At 45.1% G+C, this 22,194-nt stretch overlaps 1 non-coding gene across 1 annotated transcript; it reads left to right on the top strand.

Annotated features, from left to right (window-relative positions):
• The first annotated feature begins 7,632 nt into the window (after window positions 1-7,632).
• Window positions 7,633-7,703, top strand: TRNAG-GCC (transfer RNA glycine (anticodon GCC)). The gene has a single exon. It is a non-coding gene; the product is annotated as a tRNA-Gly (tRNA).
• The last annotated feature ends 14,491 nt before the right edge of the window (window positions 7,704-22,194 follow it).

The raw sequence follows: 22,194 nt of genomic DNA, 5'->3' as shown, positions 1-22,194 counted from the left end.
ATACTTGGACACCAGTACCAAGTAACCGATGCTCACAACATAACACAAAGCCACCCCATGGCTGTTGTAAATCTCAACTGGGGGGGGGTAACTGGTCCAAAGAAAGTTGTGGTAGCTTCAGATTTACCTGTAGACTGTCTATTAGGGAATGATTTGGAGACATCAGCTTGGTCAGATGTGGAGTTGGAGGCCCATGCAGAAATGCTGGGCATCCCAGGGCATATTTTTGCTTTGACAAGGGCTCAGGCCAAAAAGCAAAAAGGACAGGGAAGCTTGGATCCTGGAACAATGGACCAAGTGCTCCCTAAAGCTAGGGCTAGTAGAAGCAAACCACTTCCTACTATCCCTCCCTCTACAGTGGATTCTACTTCCGAGGAAGAAGAATTCCCTCCCTGTGCAGAACCTACACCAGAGGAGCTGGAAGCAGACACTGCTGAGCTTTTGGGTGAAGGGGGGCCTGCCAGGGAGGAGCTGAGTGTGGCACAGCAAACCTGTCCCACATTAGAGGGTCTCAGACAGCAAGCTGTCAAACAGGCTAATGGGGATGTCAGTGACTCTCACAGAGTTTACTGGGAGGACAACCTCTTGTACACTGAGCATAGGGATCCTAAACCTGGAGCTGCCAGGAGATTAGTGATTCCTCAGGAGTACAGAAAGTTCCTCCTAACACTGGCACATGACATTCCCCTAGCTGGGCACCTGGGTCAAATGAAAACTTGGGACAGATTGGTTCCATTGTTTCATTGGCCTAGGATGTCTGAGGACACAAAGGAATTTTGTAAGTCCTGTGAAACCTGTCAAGCCAGTGGCAAGACAGGTGGCACTCCAAAGGCACCCCTTATCCCACTGCCTGTGGTTGGGGTTCCCTTTGAAAGGGTAGGGGTTGACATAGTTGGCCCCCTTGACCCTCCTACTGCTTCAGGCAATAGGTTTATCTTGGTGGTAGTGGACCATGCCACAAGATACCCTGAAGCAATTCCTTTAAGGACCACTACAGCTCCTGCAGTGGCAAAGGCCCTCCTGGGAATATTTTCCAGGGTGGGCTTCCCAAAGGAAGTAGTATCAGACAGAGGAAGCAATTTCATGTCTGCATACTTAAAGGCCATGTGGAAGGAGTGTGGTGTAACGTACAAGTTCACAACACCCTATCATCCACAAACAAATGGACTGGTGGAGAGATTTAATAAAACTCTCAAAGGCATGATTATGGGACACCCTGAAAAACTCCGCAGGAGATGGGATATCCTTCTACCATGCCTCCTTTTTGCCTACAGGGAGGTACCCCAGAAAGGAGTGGGCTTCAGCCCCTTTGAACTTCTTTTTGGACACCCTGTTAGGGGTCCACTCACACTTGTAAAGGAGGGTTGGGAACAACCTTTAAAAGCTCCTAAGCAGGATATTGTGGATTATGTACTTGGCCTCAGATCAAGGATGGCTGAGTACATGAAAAAGGCCAGTAAAAACCTTCAGGCCAGCCAAGAGCTCCAGAAGCAATGGCATTATCAGAAGGCTGTTTTGGTTCAGTACCAACCAGGGCAGAAAGTGTGGGTCTTGGAGCCTGTGGCCCCAAGAGCACTCCAAGATAAATGGAGTGGACCCCACACAATTGTTGAAAAGAAGGGTGAAGTCACCTACTTGGTTGACTTAGGCACTGCCAGGAGTCCCCTTAGGGTGCTCCATGTCAACCGCCTGAAACCCTACTATGACAGGGCTGATCTCACCCTGCTCATGGCAACTGATGAGGGACAGGAAGAAGACAGTGATCCTCTACCTGATCTCTTCTCTTCCACAGAACAAGATGCTCTTGTGGAAGGTGTAGTTTTGGCTGATTGTCTTACTGCTGAGCAGAAAGATAATTGCATAAATCTCCTAGGACAATTTTCAGAACTCTTCTCTACTGTGCCAGGCACCACTTCTTGGTGTGAGCACACTATAGATACTGGAGACAGTTTACCTGTCAAAAGTAAGATCTATAGGCAGCCTGACCATGTCAGGGACTGCATAAAGCAAGAAGTTCAGAAAATGTTGGAACTAGGAGTGGTTGAGCACTCTGACAGTCCATGGGCTTCTCCTGTGGTACTGGTACCAAAACCCAATTCTAAAGATGGAAAGAAGGAAATGAGGTTTTGTGTAGACTATAGAGGTCTCAACTTGGTAACCAAAACTGATGCTCACCCTATACCCAGGGCAGATGAGCTTATAGATACACTGGCATCTGCCAAGTATCTAAGCACTTTTGATTTGACTGCAGGGTATTGGCAGATCAAATTATCAGAAGATGCTAAACCTAAGACTGCATTTTCTACCATTGGAGGACATTACCAGTTTACTGTAATGCCTTTTGGTTTGAAAAATGCACCTGCCACTTTTCAGAGGTTGGTGAACACAGTCCTGCAAGGGCTGGAAGCTTTCAGTGCAGCATATTTGGACGATATAGCTGTCTTTAGCTCCAGCTGGGATGATCACCTGGTCCACCTATGGAAAGTTTTGGAGGCCCTGCAAAAGGCAGGCCTCACTATCAAGGCTTCAAAGTGCCAGATAGGGCAGGGTAAGGTGGTTTATCTGGGACACCTTGTTGGTGGGGAACAGATTGCACCACTTCAGGGGAAAATCCAAACTATTATTGATTGGGTTCCCCCTACCACTCAGACTCAGGTGAGAGCCTTCCTAGGCCTCACTGGGTATTACAGGAGGTTCATTAAGAACTATGGCTCCATTGCAGCCCCTCTTAATGACCTCACATCCAAGAAAATGCCTAAAAAGGTATTATGGACAGCAAACTGTCAGAAAGCTTTTGAGGAGCTGAAGCAGGCCATGTGCTCTGCACCTGTCCTGAAAAGCCCTTGTTACTCTAAAAAATTCTATGTCCAAACTGATGCATCTGAATTAGGAATTGGGGCAGTCCTATCACAACTTAATTCTGAGGGCCAGGATCAACCTGTTGCTTTTATTAGTAGAAGGTTGACCCCTAGAGAAAAGCGTTGGTCTGCCATTGAGAGGGAGGCCTTTGCTGTGGTCTGGGCTCTGAAGAAGTTGAGGCCATACCTGTTTGGCACTCACTTCATTGTTCAGACAGACCACAAACCTCTACTTTGGCTAAAACAAATGAAAGGTGAAAATCCTAAATTGTTGAGGTGGTCCATATCCCTACAGGGAATGGACTATACAGTGGAACATAGACCTGGGAGTAGCCACTCCAATGCAGATGGACTCTCCAGATATTTCCACTTAGACAATGAAGACTCATCAGGTAATGGCTAGTCTTATTGTCCTTCGTTTGGGGGGGGTTGTGTAGGAAAGTACCATCTTGCCTGGCATGTTACCCCCATTTTTCACTGTATATATGTTGTTTTAGTTGTATGTGTCACTGGGACCCTGGTAACCCAGGGCCCCAGTGCTCATAAGTGTGCCTGAATGTGTTACCTGTGTAGTGACTAACTGTCTCACTGAGGCTCTGCTAATCAGAACCTCAGTGGTTATGCTCTCTCATTTCTTTCCAAATTGTCACTAACAGGCTAGTGACCATTTATACCAATTTACATTGGCTTACTGGAACACCCTTATAATTCCCTAGTATATGGTACTGAGGTACCCAGGGTATTGGGGTTCCAGGAGATCCCTATGGGCTGCAGCATTTCTTTTGCCACCCATAGGGAGCTCTGACAATTCTTACACAGGCCTGCCACTGCAGCCTGAGTGAAATAACGTCCACGTTATTTCACAGCCATTTTACACTGCACTTAAGTAACTTATAAGTCACCTATATGTCTAACCTTTACCTGGTAAAGGTTAGGTGCAAAGTTACTTAGTGTGAGGGCACCCTGGCACTAGCCAAGGTGCCCCCACATTGTTCAGAGCCAATTCCCTGAACTTTGTGAGTGCGGGGACACCATTACACGCGTGCACTACATATAGGTCACTACCTATATGTAGCTTCACCATGGTAACTCCGAATATGGCCATGTAACATGTCTATGATCATGGAATTGCCCCCTCTATACCATCCTGGCATAGTTGGCACAATCCCATGATCCCAGTGGTCTGTAGCACAGACCCTGGTACTGCCAAACTGCCCTTCCTGGGGTTTCACTGCAGCTGCTGCTGCTGCCAACCCCTCAGACAGGCAGCTGCCCTCCTGGGGTCCAGCCAGGCCTGGCCCAGGATGGCAGAACAAAGAACTTCCTCTGAGAGAGGGTGTGACACCCTCTCCCTTTGGAAAATGGTGTGAAGGCAGGGGAGGAGTAGCCTCCCCCAGCCTCTGGAAATGCTTTGTTGGGCACAGATGTGCCCAATTCTGCATAAGCCAGTCTACACCGGTTCAGGGACCCCTTAGCCCCTGCTCTGGCGCGAAACTGGACAAAGGAAAGGGGAGTGACCATTCCCCTGACCTGCACCTCCCCTGGGAGGTGTCCAGAGCTCCTCCAGTGTGCTCCAGACCTCTGCCATCTTGGAAACAGAGGTGCTGCTGGCACACTGGACTGCTCTGAGTGGCCAGTGCCACCAGGTGACGTCAGAGACTCCTGCTGATAGGCTCCTTCAGGTGTTAGTAGCCTATCCTCTCTCCTAGGTAGCCAAACCCTCTTTTCTGGCTATTTAGGGTCTCTGTCTCTGGGGAAACTTTAGATAACGAATGCAAGAGCTCATCCGAGTTCCTCTGCATCTCTCTCTTCACCTTCTGATAAGGAAACGACTGCTGACCGCGCTGGAAGCCTGCAAACCTGCAACATAGTAGCAAAGACGACTACTGCAACTCTGTAACGCTGATCCTGCCGCCTTCTCGACTGTTTTCCTGCTTGTGCATGCTGTGGGGGTAGCCTGCCTCCTCTCTGCACCAGAAGCTCCGAAGAAATCTCCCGTGGGTCGACGGAATCTTCCCCCTGCAACCGCAGGCACCAAAAAGCTGCAGTACCGGTCCCTTGGGTCTCCTCTCAGCACGACGAGCGAGGTCCCTCGAATCCAGCGACTCTGTCCAAGTGACCCCCACAGTCCAGTGACTCTTCAGCCCAAGTTTGGTGGAGGTAAGTCCTTGCCTCACCTCGCTGGGCTGCATTGCTGGGAACCGCGACTTTGCAGCTACTCCGGCCCCTGTGTACTTCCGGCGGAAATCCTTCGTGCACAGCCAAGCCTGGGTCCACGGCACTCTAACCTGCATTGCACGACTTTCTAAGTTGGTCTCCGGCGACGTGGGACTCCTTTGTGCAACTTCGGCGAGCACCGTTTCATGCATCCTCGTAGTGCCTGTTTCCGGCACTTCTCCGGGTGCTACCTGCTTCAGTGAGGGCTCTTTGTCTTGCTCGACGTCCCCTCTCTCTTCAGGTCCAATTTGCGACCTCCTGGTCCCTCCTGGGCCCCAGCAGCGTCCAGAAACGCCAAACGCACGATTTGCGGCTAGCAAGGCTTGTTGGCGTTCTTTCGGCGGGAAAACACTTCTGCACGACTTTCCAAGGCGAGAGGGATCCGTCCACCAAAGGGAAAGTCTCTAGCCCTTTTCGTTCCTGCAGAAACCTCAGCTTCTTCTGTCCAGTCGAAGCTTCTTTGCACCCGCAGCTGGCATTTCCTGGGCATCTGCCCATCTCCGACTTGCTTGTGACTTTTGGACTTGGTCCCCTTGTTCCACAGGTACCCTAGATTGGAAATCCACAGTTGTTGCATTGCTGGTTTGTGTCTTTCCTGCATTATTCCTCTAACACGACTATTTTGTCCTTAGGGGAACTTTAGTGCACTTTGCACTCACTTTTCAGGGTCTTGGGGAGGGTTATTTTTCTAACTCTCACTATTTTCTAATAGTCCCAGCGACCCTCTACAAGGTCACATAGGTTTGGGGTCCATTCGTGGTTCGAATTCCACTTTTGGAGTATATGGTTTGTGTTGCCCCTATCCCTATGTTTCCCCATTGCATCCTATTGTAACTATACATTGTTTGCACTGTTTTCTAAGAATATACTGCATATTTTTGCTATTGTGTATATATATCTTGTGTATATTTCCTATCCTCTCACTGAGGGTACACTCTAAGATACTTTGGCATATTGTCATAAAAATAAAGTACCTTTATTTTTAGTATAACTGTGTATTGTGTTTTCTTATGATATTGTGCATATGACACTAAGTGGTACTGTAGTAGCTTCACACGTCTCCTAGTTCAGCCTAAGCTGCTCTGCTAAGCTACCATTATCTATCAGCCTAAGCTGCTAGACACCCTATACACTAATAAGGGATAACTGGGCCTGGTGCAAGGTGCAAGTACCCCTTGGTACTCACTACAAGCCAGTCCAGCCTCTTACAATGGGCTTCCAAAAGTTTACAAAGTAAAGGTGGACTGGTTTGAGAACATAAATTGAAGGGAAAATGTTTCCACTTGGAGGCAGTGGTTTTAGAAAAAGCTCAACCTACTAGCCGTGATTTTTTTTAAAAATGGGGACGAATACTAAAAAGGAGTTAGATTTAAGAGTGTAGGTGGGTTCATAAACCCCAAACAGTCATCGTGGATTAGGTAGAGAATAGGGCAATATAAGAAATGGAGAAAGGTCCTCAGAGAAGGGTAACCAATGTAAAGACTGAAGCAGTGGCGTTACATGTGTACATTCTGGCACAATATACATCAGACGAGCAGGAACATTTTGTATAAACTGAAGCTTTTTGATCATTTTGCTGGAAAGACCCCTTTAAAGTAATTTACAGTAATCTAGTCTGCTCAGTTTTAAGGACTGAACAAGAACTGACAACACGATGCCATTCAGTTATCAAGGGAGTCCATGAGAATCTCCTTTACATCTAGGAGAAGTCATGTCAGCACAAAGTGTTAGAATGAAATATCAGCAACAATAACAAAGAGAGAACGAAAACACTGATTGCCAAACTGTTGTTAGGTCTAAATCTTCCACATCAGCATCACAACTTTTCGTTAACCAGACACTGCAATAAGAGCAAAAAAATTCCAAAATGGGCCGGCAATCTCAACAGGCACTCAATCGATGGATAATATTCCTCTCTGTGTTTTTCATAAAAAATGACTTCCATCCTTGAGAGCTCGTAGGTAACACAAACGAAACATTGCAAAACACAGTACCTACATAATACCACAGCGGGTTATTTTTTTCTGAAGAAGATAAAGATATTGTTAAATACTCATAACCGCTGCACTCTTAGGACCCTAACAGGTTTTACATAGATCCTAAATGCAGTTAAGGAAGAGTGGCCCATGTGCCGCCTGGTGAGTGATAACAAAGAGCGATAGTTGGTGCACGGTCCTGATGGCAGTGCACCCGCAGCATTAACAGGTCACGGGGCCCGCGTGCTCCCGGAGCTCTTTGTTTTCTCTAGAGCTCTGACACGCATCAGGCTGTGCTGTAGTCGGCTATTTAGATGTTGTGACTGTTGCTGCTGTTGTTCCTTTCCCTTGCTCTATAAGGGCGTTCTTGGCGGTGAAGGATAACCCCTAAATACTGATGGCCATGAAGCACCCTCGTGCTGTAGAGACCCAGCAAAGGTTCTCAGGGGAATGTACAGTGTGAAGGGACATGTGGCAGGTGTTTCTGGTACTTAAAACACAACGCCTACAATGTATAAACTGCTTCCAGCCGTCTGTGCTACACTATATATATATACATACAGTGTGCCACTCTCTAGTAAGCATTGGTGGTTCAGTGGTAGAATTCTCGCCTGCCACGCGGGAGGCCCGGGTTCGATTCCCGGCCAATGCATCATACATTTTCTAATTTTGTTTAGGCAACTCCCATTTTCTTTACAGTTTCAGGGTTGTAAAAAAGGAAATGACCAATTAGCGCGCACTTGAATTACAGAAGCATTATATTTGTTGTATATTTTTGCGTGGAGCGCTCATTGGATACAACGAAATACTTCTCAACTTCCAGTTTTTAAAGGATGCCTCCGCTGCCCCATTATGTTCTTATGTAAAGTATATCCCTCTGTCAGCCACATCGTGAAATCTGGGGATGGTTGGTGTTGAATCGTTTGACCCAGTTGAGAGACACCTAGGATGGGACGAGATAGCTAATCAATATATCAATCAATACATTAATAATGTCATCAATATTTATCACGACAATGCATTTCACTTTAGTCAAAGTCATTAATCAATTCAAAACGCTACCATGACCTTTCAGCCATGAATAACCACACCAGTTTAGTAGAATTTTATGAATTTTATTCCCTATTAATTACAATCTAGCAGCAATTCTGTTAATCTCAACACCAAGAAACATAATAGCATAGTCACGATATGGCAACTTTGATAAGATTTCATTAAAGCGAGAATCGCAAACATTAGAACATAACATAACATAACTTGGTACATAGACCAAGATTGACAGAGTGTCAATATCGTGTCAGTTCAACAAAGCATAGTCTCTGTCGTTTGTCTATTTGCGTCAGTTTTGGTGAACACCTGTCCTAACCACTGATTGGCATTAGCATGGTGGGCTTCATGCAAAACAATTTAGAACACTAATTTGGAAACATCTAGCTAAGGTCTCTGTCAAAAGCAAGCAGTTGGTACCTAGAAAGGAAAAGCAAACGGACAAATTACAAATGCATTGTCATAATTACCCTCCAAAGATTAGGTCAGCGCACAGGTTCAGTCTTCGTCTTCGTCTTCGGGACATCAGTCATATCGCCATCAGTCAAAACTCAGCTTTCGGGGACAAAAGGGCACTTCCCTCATAAGGAGGAAAAGCGTAAATGGGCAGTCTAAGGGCAAGGATGGTTTTAATAAAATCTCAAGTCACCAAACAGAGTGACAGAGTTTCTAGATAAAATCAATAGCATTCCCTAACCCGCCTAAATGACCTTTCTGTGACATGGGTTTTTATCCCTTTTTCGTAGTACATTCCCCCAAGATCCTATTGGACATTTGCTATACCCCCTATCTTTAACCTATCGTATAACACATTAGGTAATCCTAATCTTCACCCCATATTGTTTTACAAGTTTTTGATTGGTCTTCGTAATTGACGTCTTCAGAGGTGACCCGTCCGGTGTGACTTCATCCCTTTGTAATTCTTTGCACATCTTTTGGTCAGGAGTTCCGTTGCCTTCCCCGGTTTGAATGACCTTGTACATTACATTAATCAACACTGTTTCAATTTATTTTAACATTTATTCCATGGGCATAGAAAATATGCTTGTGAACGGATCTAACATGGTTACGTTCATCTTCCACGTTGAAGAAAAAGAACAAACAGGGTCATGGCTCTTTGTGAGTTAGCACACTGAAAAATAGAAAAATGCTTTTAATATGAGAGCCGAGCAGCTAAGCTGCAGCTCATGCTAACTTAAGGCCTATGAGGTTTTCAATACAGATTTTATAACGCAAAGGTTAATATAAGCTGGATTGAATGTAACAAACATTTTGGTCATCATTATTAGCTCGCGTATACATTGGTGGCCACTCTTCGTGGTCACAGTTCAAGCGCACGTCTAAGCAAAATTGCTATTACTATAGTTTCTAAGCGACATCATCACACCTTAAATCATAAACATTTTATGTTAATATAGATTATATAAGCTACGCTCTCTCATGTATTTGCCAGGGCCACTGGAATTATGCTGCAGGAGAGGGCAAATACTCCAGCCATGGTTTGGTTTTGTACCAATCTGCACTCAATGCTCCATAACGTGCTTTTGTTTCTCTCAGGTCATGTCATGTTGATGTGTAAAGCACACTCTCACCCAGGAAGGTATCCTGGCACTGAGCAAGTGTGAGATTAGTCAGGCTTAGAGTCTAACGTGGTTACTCAAAAAGTCAGGCCTTCTGCAGCTTGTGGAATTCAAGAAGTGAGGAGGCAGCTAGAATGTGTAACAGCACATCGTTTCACTTTTTTTAGGCGCTAGGAGATGGCGATGCATTGGTCTGTGATGTCGAGTTTGTGGTCACTGACAATTTGATGGTTCTTCGCATGGGTTATTTAGTTCTGCAGTAAGTCTAGGTAATTAGCATTAAGGCCACCATTTGTATATCAGGCCATATTTTATAACCCGTGGTAGCCCTTTATTGAACTGAATTATCATCAGACCCATTTCAAGTAGATGCGGTTAGACAAAGATTATCACTATATTCAGGGCCACTGAAATTTATGCGGTGGGGAGGACCACATTTTGTGGCAGAGTTGATTAAATTATGCAGCAAGAAAAGGCAATTTATATGGTGTAATGTGGCAACATTTTGTGATGATATTACTTCATTATTATTATTATTATTATTTTTTACACTGGTTAAGACTGTCTGGGCCTTGGCTGTAACTCATTACCTCACGTGTAACTTACAAGTATAGCAATAAACCACTGAAAGGTGACCAGTCAACTTTTAAGCTAGAAGCCTTTTTATAAATCTGCAGATTTTTTTACAAGACCGGAGGCTCATATTATGCCTAAACTTTTCTTACTTTATTGAATAGCAGCCAAGAACTACGTATTCCAGAAACCCTGGGAAAGAAAACTACAGAAGTACATCATAATGGGGCTAACCAATCACACAACGAGCCCCCTGATAACAATCTTGACTGAGAGCACCAAGTCCTCTTTTCATGTGCAAGTCAGTCAAAAGAATAATCTGAGAAGAACCACAAAATCACATATAGAATCAAAAAAGCATAGAGGAAGTCCTTGCAGAAATCCTTAAAGAATGGAGAAGAAACCACAGCAGAACAGGAGATTCCATGCGAATATTCCAGACCAGGAGCAGCCGGAAGTCGATGGTATTGGTTGAAGATGAGGTCACTGCAAAATAGAACAGGGAGGGTTAAAGTGAAAAGACTATCATATTTTATGTGATGTTTGTTGTATGATTTAAACAGCGCCATTTTCAGGGCTCGGTTCGTGCATGGGCTCTAAGAGCCAAGCTACACCCTTAGCTCGCCTCTGGCTCGGCTCTCCCTGTTAATTTGCTGACTCACCCGCTTCTACCCCCAACACATACTGCACAGTTGCAGGTTGCTTCAAACACGCACCAGGGTTCCCACCTGGCCTTTTTTTATTTTACCAACATGACCAGATAGTACAAAAATAGGAAAGAAAATCATCTATAGCTGTTTTTTTCTCCCCTTATCAGTACTTACTTAAAATACTAATCATACAAATACTGTGTTTTAAAAAGTGTTCTAGAGGTTCCTCAATGACCCCTGACTGATAATTAAAGTAAAGACAATGGAAAAAAACATGACAACTTTCTGACGTTGACAAGGAGGAAGCACTTAACAGGCAGCCTCTTCTGCTGTGACTGCCTGTGCCAGAGGCCATGACTGGGTGGGCCTGGCCCACCTGCTAGAACTGGGCCTGTTTGTTATCATCCAGTATTCAATGGCTCAGTATAAACTGAAAAGTGGGGAAATAAGAAAACCTTGAGGTTCCCCTACCTTGCTGTTGTATGATGGGGTCGAGAATGGAGATACACACAATGCTTGAGCTACGTTATAGACCAGTACTAGTAAGATAGTTCAGGTGGTTAATGAGCTTGCTGCATAGATCGATGTGTAAAGTGCTGGTAATGGATTTGACTCTTCATATCGTGACTGCTGTAGAGACCTATAAGCAGGGGCGGCTCCTCCATGAGTTTATTATCCCTTCCTTGTTAAAGGGGCGGGCCACAGGCTGTGACGAGCAGAGGGGAGTGCTCTGTGCACCCCCCTCAGAGAGCATGTGTGTTTGGCCGGCCCCAGAGGGCCGGCCAAACCCACATGTGAACAGGGCTCTCTTTAGCCCAGCAACACAGTTGCAGGGCTGGAGAGAGCATGCACAGGCTCCCAGCCAATCTTGATGCTGCTGTGAGCAGTGGCAGGATTGGCCGCAGGGCAGGCTGGAAGCCTGTGCCTGCAGGAAGAGGTGAGGAGTGGTGCGGTTCTCCAGACGGCAGTGGCGGAGACCCAGGTAAGTTTATTTTTTTAAAACGTTTTTTTTATTAATATTCACCCCGTGCATGCCGCCCCGCCCCCTCTAACACCATGCGCCGCGACTGGCTATAAGTCATCGGCATGATAGGGATTCTTAGCCTAGTAAAGTAAGGATTTAATACATTTATTGCTGAGAGCTTTAAGTCATGAGTTCTATGTAAATTGAAATTTAAACATTTTAATCCTTTCAGGTTTTAACTTAAATTTTATGGCAAGACCGGAGGCTCTATTATGCGTTCCTTTCTTACTTTATTTTAAATAGCAGCAGTCAAGAAACTACAGCTCCCAAAAGGCTTAGCAACAGACTAGCCAATGGGAGCAAAACAGGAACTAAGGCTGGACCAATCAGCGGAAGCCATAGACCATAGAGTGTACCCTTGACTGCAAACAGCCCTCTTTTCTTGCTGCTCGCAGTCAAGATAAGTACATTCTTTTGGTCTTCCGTCGATTTATATGTCTATTTAAATATTTTATTATGTAGTAATACTCTTTAAGCGTTTATACTCTGCATATTGAGCGGCCTTCTACTTTGCAGCTACGCTGCATATTTGTAACCCCTTCCCCCCCCTTCGTGCAGCCGTTGCTTTCGCTCGCGAGCTATTCACTGCGTTCTATCTGGCCTCCTTTCGCCGCGTTCTGTCAGCGCGCTTTAAGACTTCAGCGCGTCTGACAGACGGGGCCGCCCATACATTTTTTGCGCTCCGTGGCTCGTCCCGAAGTGGTTTTTCGGGCCACGGGCCACACGTTGGATCCTCCGGCTCTCTCTTCCTATCCCGACGTGCCTTTCAGCAGCTCCGGCTCTCCCTTTTGTCTCCGCCCTCGGGGAGGAGCTATTCCTACATCGGAGAGCGTGTTGCTCCTATTAACCCCTAGCTATCCAGGAACTTGCTTGGGCTCAGGAGCTATAGCTCAGTGGCGAGGTCCAGTACCTTTATTGCAGCAGGCTTCCTGTGTACAGGGGTTCAAATCCCACCAACGCCCTTAAAATATCTTTCAAGTACTCTTGTTTATATTTTTGGGTCTTTACTCTATTATTACTGCATACAACAAATTTTATTATGGAGCCTTGCAGTTCACCCTTAAGGCCTGATTCTGAGGAGGATGAATAATCCTTCAAACAGGATTTAAACAAATTTATTCAATCCTCAGTAAAAAATGCTCTGAAAGCATCAATGTATAAAATGTCTAAAAACATTGAAAGCTCAGTAATGTCCATGGTGTCCAATTCTATGGCCCATTCTGCGGGGGAAAGCAGAAAACGAAAAATTACTTCTTTTAAATCAAGCAAAGGCGCACTGACTGAGAGTGAGCTTGCCTCACACCAGACTGAGGACTTGATTCCTCCCAGGCCTCCTTCTAAGGAGGGGAATTCCGCCAAAAAACTGGCGTCCCTACTGAAATGTAAATCAAAAACGAAACATATCCCCGCGCCTAAAAAGATTTTTATTTCAGAAATATTGGACACAGATGATGAGGACATGGACAATTTATCTCAGTCAGATAATCCTGATGATACGTTTTCCCCTGCATCTCCTCCCCCCAAACGTATCAAATTTTCTCCAGATGGCCCCTCGACCAGCGTGGTTGATTCTGAGGGTGTTCCCATGTTCGACCCGTCCCTCATTCACCATCCTAACTCAACTGAGTGGCTCCCGTTGGACCACGTGGGTGAATATATTTCTTCCCGCCTACGCCTACCTTTAGACAAACAGACACGTTCCAAACTCAAATCTGAATGTCCTAGACCATCGTTGGATTCCAACATTACTGTAACTCCAGCTATAGATGAGTCTCTCATCACGTTCTTTACCAAATTCGGTAAAGACCCCCGTAAAGGGGTAGACAAAGCCTGGACAAACTTCTGGACGTGGTCGGCCCTCTAGCAAGAATATTTGATTTAGCCGAATCAGCCAGACTAGAGGACTCCCCAATCGATCCCTTAGATCTTTCCCTTTGGACCCAAAGAGCCTTTTGCCTTTTGGGCAATGCAAATTCAGCTATCATTCATGAGAGACGCAAGGGTCTCCTCCTCAGAATGGATCCTAAGCTGGCTAACCTGGCTACTCGGGATCCCGGCATCCAGGCCGATGGTAAACTCTTTGGCGACTCATTCATCAAAGATCTTAGCCGTTTCGTCTCCACCTTTTCGTCTCTAGACAAGCCTCAACAATCACTGAAAAAGGTCTTTAACCAACGTGTTTTTACCCGGGCCGTTAGAGGTAGGAGCTGCTTTACTGGCCACTCATATAGGAATCAAGGCTCAAGAGGATATTCCAACTCCCTCAGTTCCTACCACCAAGAATTTAAACCCCACTTTTACCCACAAAGATCAAGGGGCTTTCGCAATCGTGGTCAGCGCTTCTCCAGATCGTCCAATAACCAAGGTAAGCCAACTTTCTGGCCCTCCCGTGGGAGGGCGTCTTCGCTTCTTCCTTCAAAAATGGAAATCAATTTCTGCAGACCCATGGGTTCTTTCCACTATTCAGGGTTACCGTATCGAACTCCTCTCTCCTCCGTACCAATCCTATCTCCCTCCTCTTCCAAGGTTCTCTCTCCAAAGGTCATCTCTAATTTCTTTAGAAATTCAATCCCTTTTAGAAAAAGATGCCATTCAAAATTGCACCCCAGATTCTTCCGGCTTCATCAGCTCTATCTTCTTCGTTCACAAAAAGAACAAAAAACTAAGACCAGTAATCAACCTAAAATCCTTCAACCAATTTGTCGTCTATCGACACTTCAAGATGGCGACTATCATCCATCGCAGGGATATTTTACTCCAAGGCGATTGGCTAGTCAGACTGGATCTGCAGGACGCATATCTGACCATTCCTATTCATCCTTCTCACAAAAAATACTTACAATTTCATTGGAATTCAAAAACGTATAATTTTTCCTCCCTTCCGTTCGGCCTATCATCGGCACCGTGGTGCTTCACAAAACTATTAAAACCGGTCGTAACCTATCTTCGATCTCTGGGCATCAGACTTATTATCTACCTCGACGATATACTAATTATGCACCAGAGCAATTCTTCCCTTCTGGCTCATCTACAGATAACATCCACTCTTCTTGCAGAGCTCGGTTTCCTCATAAATCATGAAAAATCCGTGATGGTTCCCTCGCAACAAATAGAATTTCTTGGCTTCCAGATAAATTCGGTTTCGGCCTCCCTGCTCCTTCCCCGTTCCAAGCTTTCTGCAATCAAAAAAAAGAGTTGGTTCTAACTCTTCAAAAAGATTCTATTTCCCTCAGAGCTCTAGCAAGAGTCGTCTTCTTTCTTCTTCCATCCAGGCTATCTTCCCGGGACCCCTTCATTACCGTGCTCTTCAGCGTCTCAAAATTCTACATCTCCGTCGCGGTTTGGCCTTCTCCGACCTCGTGTCACTAGACCAAGAATCCCAAATGGAAATTCAATGGTGGATATCCCATTTAGAGGCTTGGAACGGCAGATCCATCTTCCCCTCTATGCCCGATCTTGTGTTAGAATTAGATGCAAGTCTCACGGGTTGGGGCGCCCGCTGTGATTCGATATCGACTGGCGGTATATGGTCCGCAGAGGAGTCCATATTGCACATAAAATGTTTAGAGCTTCTTGCAGGCTCCTTTGCGATCAGAAGCTTTACGAAAAACAGAGCATGATGCTCCATTCTTCTCCGCATGGACAATATATCCGCGGTCCGCTACATCAACCACCTGGGAGGCACCAGGTCCAGACCTCTTGCTCTTCTGGCCAAGAGCCTCTGGGAATTTTGTCTGTCCCACAATTTTTCCCTCCTAGCCGAGTATCTCCAGGCTCCTTGAATTCCAATGCAGACTGGCATTCACGCCATATCTCGGACTCCAGCGATTGGAAATTACACCACTCAGTCTTTCATGAAATAGAAAGAAAATTGGGCCCTTTCCAAGTAGATCTCTTTGCGTCCGGACTCAATTCCCAACTTCCTCATTTCTTCAGTTGGCGCCCGGATCCTCTGGCCCTAGCTACAGACGCCTTTCTCCAAGATTGGTGCAGAACCCTCAATTATGCTTTCCCCCCATTTCTTCTAATCAACAGAGTTTTGAATCAGGTCAGACGTCAAAAGGCGTCCCTTGTCCTGTTAGTCCCCTTCTGGCAATCTCAGGTGTGGTTTCCACCCCTCCTCGAATTTACGGTAATCTTTCCAATCTTACTCCCCTCGTTTCCGTCTCTCCTTTTAGACCGTTTCGGGGGTCCCCACAATCTGATTCTCAACAAGTCATTAACCCTGTCAGCCTGGCTCATTTCTGGTCTTCCCAACAGTCCTTCCCTATTTCGTCAGAAGCTTCAGAGTTCATCAATAATGCATGGGCACCTGGCACAAGGCGAGCCTACAGATCAGCTTGGACTGGATTTAAATCTAATTATCAATTTTCTAGCTGCCCAGGCGGGTTTGGGTAAGTCATATCGGACAATAAATCTTTACAGATCTGCTATTTCTATGAACCACTCGAATATTGATGGTAATCCTATCGGGACCCATCCCTTAATTTGTCGCCTTTTAAAAGGCGTGAAACTCTCGAAGCGCCCTACCGCCAAATATTCCTATGTCTGGGACGTTTCCCTAGTTCTGAACCTACTCCTTTCTTGGCCAGATAATCCAGGTCTTTCCTTTAAAATGCTTTCTGCCAAGCTTACTATGTTGCTATGCTTAATTTCCATCAAAAGGGTTTCAGATGTTAAGTCTTTAGACGTGTCTGCTCGTCAGTTCCTACCCAAAAGTGTTTTATTCCACATTTCCAAACGCACCAAAACTAATTTACATTCGGTATTCTATCCGTTCTTCCCTGATAAACCAAAACTATGTGTGGGTCTTTGTTTAAAGGAATATGAAAAAAGAACTGGTAACCTGAGAACGTCCTCTTCCAATCAACTGTTAATTTCCTTTCGCAAACCCCACAAGCCGGTGACTTCTGCAACTCTGGCTCGCTGGGTTAAATGGATTATGTCCCTAGCGGGGATTGACATCTCCGTTTTTGGAGCCCATTCTTCCAGGGGGGGGGGCATGGGCTCTAAGTCTTTCACCCTAGGGTCCAGTTTGGAGGACATTCTCAGGTCGGCAGATTGGTCTAATGACAATGTTTTCAAAACCTTCTATTGTAAACTTGTTAGAACTGCTTCTTCAGTAGTTATTGACAAGCTTTAAACTCGCATAATAGAGCCTCCGGTCTTGCCATAAAATGTAGATTTTCCTAGTAATTTATGACGGAAAGTCTTAATTTTATTAAAGACACGGAGGCGAATATTATCCCTCCACAGTACCTCTATTAATATGTACTTTCTTTCTCCCTCCCAGCGACTCCTGCATTGCCTCCAGCATCCGGATAACGTCGCTGGCTCCATTCTCTCCTCCTTCGAGACGAAACCTCGGGACCTGTCATCGCAACTTCATCAGGATCATCTCCCTACTTCATCGTACTCTCGGTTTATTGCTGTGGTTTAAGAATTTTGTTCTGTTTCCTTGGCTTTGGCAATTGTTGGATTTATTTACCCATTGTATTACGATTCTATCTGACTTGCTCGTTCAAGAAAAGAGGGCTGTTTGCAGTCAAGGATACACTCTATGGTCTATGGCTTCCGCTGATTGGTCCAGCCTTAGTTCCTGTTTTGCTCCCATTGGCTAGTCTGTTGCTTAGCCTTTTGTAAGCTGTAGTTTCTTGACTGCTGCTATTTAAAATAAAGTAAGAAAAGAACGCATAATATTGGCCTCCGTGTCTTTAATAAAATTAAGACTTTCCGTCATAAATTACTAGGAAAATCTACATTTTCACACTTTTAGGGTTGGTGAAATGGCTACCTGTGAACTGGGGAGTAATGAACACGTATTAAGAAGTGCCAAAAAAAACCAGTTTCCGCTACATGCCACTAAGTGGTTAGTATTAAGGTAGTTGTACTCACAGACTTACATAGCTTACATGCATGAAGAATTTGAGAAAATACACTTTCATTTCCCATTTTCTATTTTGACCATTATGTCCAGGGTGTATCGTTTTATTCCTTAATGGCAATATTTGAGGTGAGGCATTTAGAGCCAGGTGCTGGTGGTGAATAAAACAGCCTACAGCCTAGCACATGATGAATGAGCACAGCTCTGTATTGGCCCCAGATGACGCACTGCTGAAGCGCTGAGTAGCGTCAGTGGGGGAGAGCCACTTTCCATTTGCATAATTAACGCATTTATGAGCAAAGTGTAATTTACATTTCTAAATAACGTGCATATCAACCATATAATTTGTAGTAGGAGGCTGCATTTAACTAGTATGAGCAAGACCAATTTCACTGAAGTTATCACATTTCTGTTGCCACCTTGAATGTCGACTTTTACAAGTTTAAGGCTGAGGCCTGCACATTTCATTTTAATTTGTTTTGCATGTTATATGTTTTTCCATTGAAAATGCTGCTCACCCAGACAACTATTGCTAGCTAGTGAACAGTTTGTTGTTATGTATTAGAAGACTGATAGTGAGGTTCTCACTGAGAGAAGAAGAAAATGCCAGTGTGGGAGAGTGACTTGTGAGAAAAGCTGTGTACTCGGTAGTCTGTTCATTGTAACCATTCAAGGACATAGCCATGCATGGACCATTGTGTTGCCCTGAGAAAGAAGGGGAGATTACCTGCTTGTAAAGTCTGGAGTAATTTGATTGGCTCCAAAGGGTGAGAACAAGCTGTACTGTTGCAAACCAGTGCTTTCTCAAGTAATACTAGTGTGTGTTCCTTCTCAGGTAATACTAGTGTGTGTTCCTTCTCAAGTAATAATAGTGTGTGTTCCTTAGACTAGAGAGGAGGTGCTTGCTGACTTTAAACTGAGAAGACTCTTCTCGCCTCTGCTTATCTCCACAGCCCGAGAGAAAATATGCCGAGGCACTCATATTCTCTCATCAGAGACCTTTTTTTGGTTTTCTGAAGCCAACACTTTAACCTTATTTGCCTAACCACATGCCCTTTTCCAAATTATACCCACTTACTCTAGATTAGGATTTCCTTTATGGGTCACAGCTTCTGGATATGTTGTATTCTTCGTGCAGTTTTGTTAATGTTTTATTTTACCTTATCTTGAAATATGGACATTTGGACCATTTAAACTTGTAACAGTGATGCTTAAATCTAAATCCTTAATGGATTAATGTCCTTGCTTTAACTTCATTTGTTATTAAATCCATTTAAACTCGCTACAATTCTCCTTGTCGTTTCCTGTGGAGCGCCAATGGTTTCACTGTTTTTGGAAATGTATTTAAATGCTGGCTCTTAAGTAACTCTCCACGTTGACTAACACAGGTTCATAAAACCAGTGGCTGGGTTTGTGTGACGATTACTCCCGTAGATTAAGATTCAAGTACCCCTGCTCCATCATCAGTGTGGGACTGAGTGAAAGCAGTAAAGAGGGACTTCACTCTCTCGGAAGGGCTGCAGGTGGAAGAGCTCTCCAATTAGTAGAGTCTCTCCTGTGGTGCGTAGGGGATGAAAGATCCAGCACAGGGGAGATGGGAGGCAGGAGTGCGACAATGTAAGTAAAAAGGGGGTAGAGTCACGGGCAATAAATTGGGGAAAAGTCTGTGAAAAGGGGAAGCAAGGAGAAATTATTGACATGAAAAAGGAGGAGGAACAGAGGAAAGAAGAGCAAGGCGAGGAACAAGTTAGCAGCTTGGGTGGTTGCAGGTATAGGGCTTCTGAGAACAGGGTGTTGGGGAACAGGGGTGGACTGGGACACAAGTGAGGGGTGGAGGAAAAAGGGTAAGTGGGTGTGTGTGGAGAGTGGCTCAGAGAAGGAGGTGGTGCAGGGAAAGAGAGTGGACCTGGCAACCAGATGGGTTCCATGCGAGGGAGGGAGAAGGTCAAGATGTCAACAAGTGGGGAGTACAGTACAACTGTTCATGTGGGAGAGTCCATCGTGGCTGCTCTACCTCAGAAAGAAGACAGGGTACAATCCAGTGTGGTTCACCTGGCTGCAGCAAAGAACCACTACTGAGACGGATAGAGAAGGTCTGTAGCGGCCTCCTCGTCGAAGACATCGAAACTGCACACTTCTGAAGATTTTGGACCATATATCTCATTATGACAGATTGCGGTTACCTAATTGCGATTCGCTGCGAATCACAATTAGGTCATCACTATTCGAATGTATGAAACCCCATGAGTTTCATTTAGCATTTCCTGATGGCCCGCAAGTCGACCTACCTCGTTAATATTAATGAGGCAGGTCACAATTTGCGACCGATTAAGAAACGCAAAAATCACTGGGATGGACAGTGAATGATTTTCAATAAAGCAGCTTTTTTTTTTAAATGCAGCCCGTTTTCCAAATAGAAAAACAGAATGCATTTAAAAAAGAAAAATGAAAAGTTTGGCAATGGGACCACTGCCTGCTCTCAAAAAATGTTTTTTACTTCCATTCATAAAGGGGAAGGACTCTTTTGGGGACCCCTTTCTGTTTGCGAATGGTTACCACCTACTTGAAGTAGGTGGTAAAATGCCAATGTTTTAGGACCCATTTTGGTCACAAAACATTCCTACATTTCGCTGCGATTCGGTATTACGAAGGGTCGCCCTTGACACGCCTCTTCCTAATACCAAATCGGTATGTATGCGCAATTCCAAATTGTGATTCAGTAATGTGTTACCAAATCGTAAGTTGGAATTCATACATACCAAAATGCATTTTCGCAGTTGCAAACGGCCCGATTTGGAAGTTTGTGACCGCAAATATTCATGATACATATAGCCCTTTGTTTCCAGGGATTATGATGGACAGATTCCAGGCACTAGCGAAGTGGTTTCAGAGAGGCTGAGATTGTGGGTGAATGGAGTAGTCAGATGTGGATTACAGCAATAGAGATGAGATGACAGAAGTGGGAGGGTGTGCAGACTGTGCAGGAGGCAAAGAGAAACACACTGGAGGAGTGGTGTTGGTTGTCTGAGAGCCTGGCAAGGTCCGGGGGCTAATAATAAAAGCTTGGAGGAGTTTGGTGATTTGCAGGCATGGAAGAACCATTTTCATGCACCTGCACAGAGAACTGTTGTGGAAAACAGGAAGCCAGGCTTTGATGCGGGCCCTGATCTAAAGGCCAGGAGAGTGGGTTGAAAAAAGATGTGGGAGCAGTGCCAGTGATGGTGCAGTCAATGGGTGTGGATAGCGACAGCCTTAGCATGGAGAAGAAAGGGTGACTGGTGAAAGGGAAGTTTGTGCTGGATCAATGTACAATCTTGGATTTTAAAGAGGGCAACAGACAGAATCGGGAATGGCACTGAGAGTAGCAAGAAGGAGGTTGTAGAAGATGCAGGGGGTGTTAAGAAGAAGGAGGAGACCAAGGAGAAAACAGAATAAGTTACCTTATATGGGCATCACTAAGCCATAGGGGGGAAATTTGATCGCATCAGCAAAGGACAAGATTTGGAAAGGGGGGTACTTTGAAGTGTTTAACCTGTTTCACGTGGAAGTCAGAGCGAAGGAGGGTTTAAAGGAGCAGGAGCTTGAGCTGTCAGACTGACGGTTCCGGTCACTACTGAAAATTACACAGCGGCCTTTTTAATATATTCCAGTCTACATTGTCAGGAGTACTTCAAATGCTGTGTTGCGTTATTTAGATACTTATATGTAATAAGGAAATCACACATGACTTTTTAGAGGTTATTTCTTGGTTCATTATAAGGAAGAATTCCATGTGTACCTTGCAAATGATGCTGACGGTAAGTTGAAGCAGTTAGATATGGGTTTATGGCTGCAGTGTGTGGCTGTGACTGGGCTCGCCCAACAGTTTACAGGCTTACCGATGGTGTACAGGCCCTTTCAAGGGTGCCCCACCCCGGGAGAGGTGGGTGACACAAGTAGAGGTCAGGCAGGGCTGCCAAGGGCTTGTTGAGCATACAACAAAGGTTTCTGCAACAGGGAGTATTTCAAATTTTTACATAAGTGCTCAAAATGTGTCAATAAGCACCACAAGCTTACACGTTGTGGTGCCCAGTCTGAACGGGGAACAAGGAGGACCAATCTGTGGTTCTCAGCAGCAATCCCACAGGGAGGAAGCAGTGGCAACCAGAAGACTCTGGGAAGAAGCTCATGTGCCAGCTGAAAAAGAGTGGCTGCATTTTGGTTGGGGACAGAGAATGCACAGCTGTTGATAAGGTGATTTGAGGAGGGATCTTGTTTGTGTTACGAGAGGCCAAGCGAGAGATGACTGACAGAAAACTTGTTATCCGTGAAGCAGCATGTGATGTTACAGAGATTGAGCAGGGAGAATGATGAGGGTAAAATGAGGGCCCGTTGAGTCATGGAGA

Source organism: Pleurodeles waltl, chromosome 12, assembly GCF_031143425.1.
Source record: "Pleurodeles waltl isolate 20211129_DDA chromosome 12, aPleWal1.hap1.20221129, whole genome shotgun sequence".
NCBI lineage: Eukaryota > Metazoa > Chordata > Amphibia > Caudata > Salamandridae > Pleurodeles > Pleurodeles waltl.
This window is presented reverse-complemented; position numbering and strand designations above follow the sequence as displayed.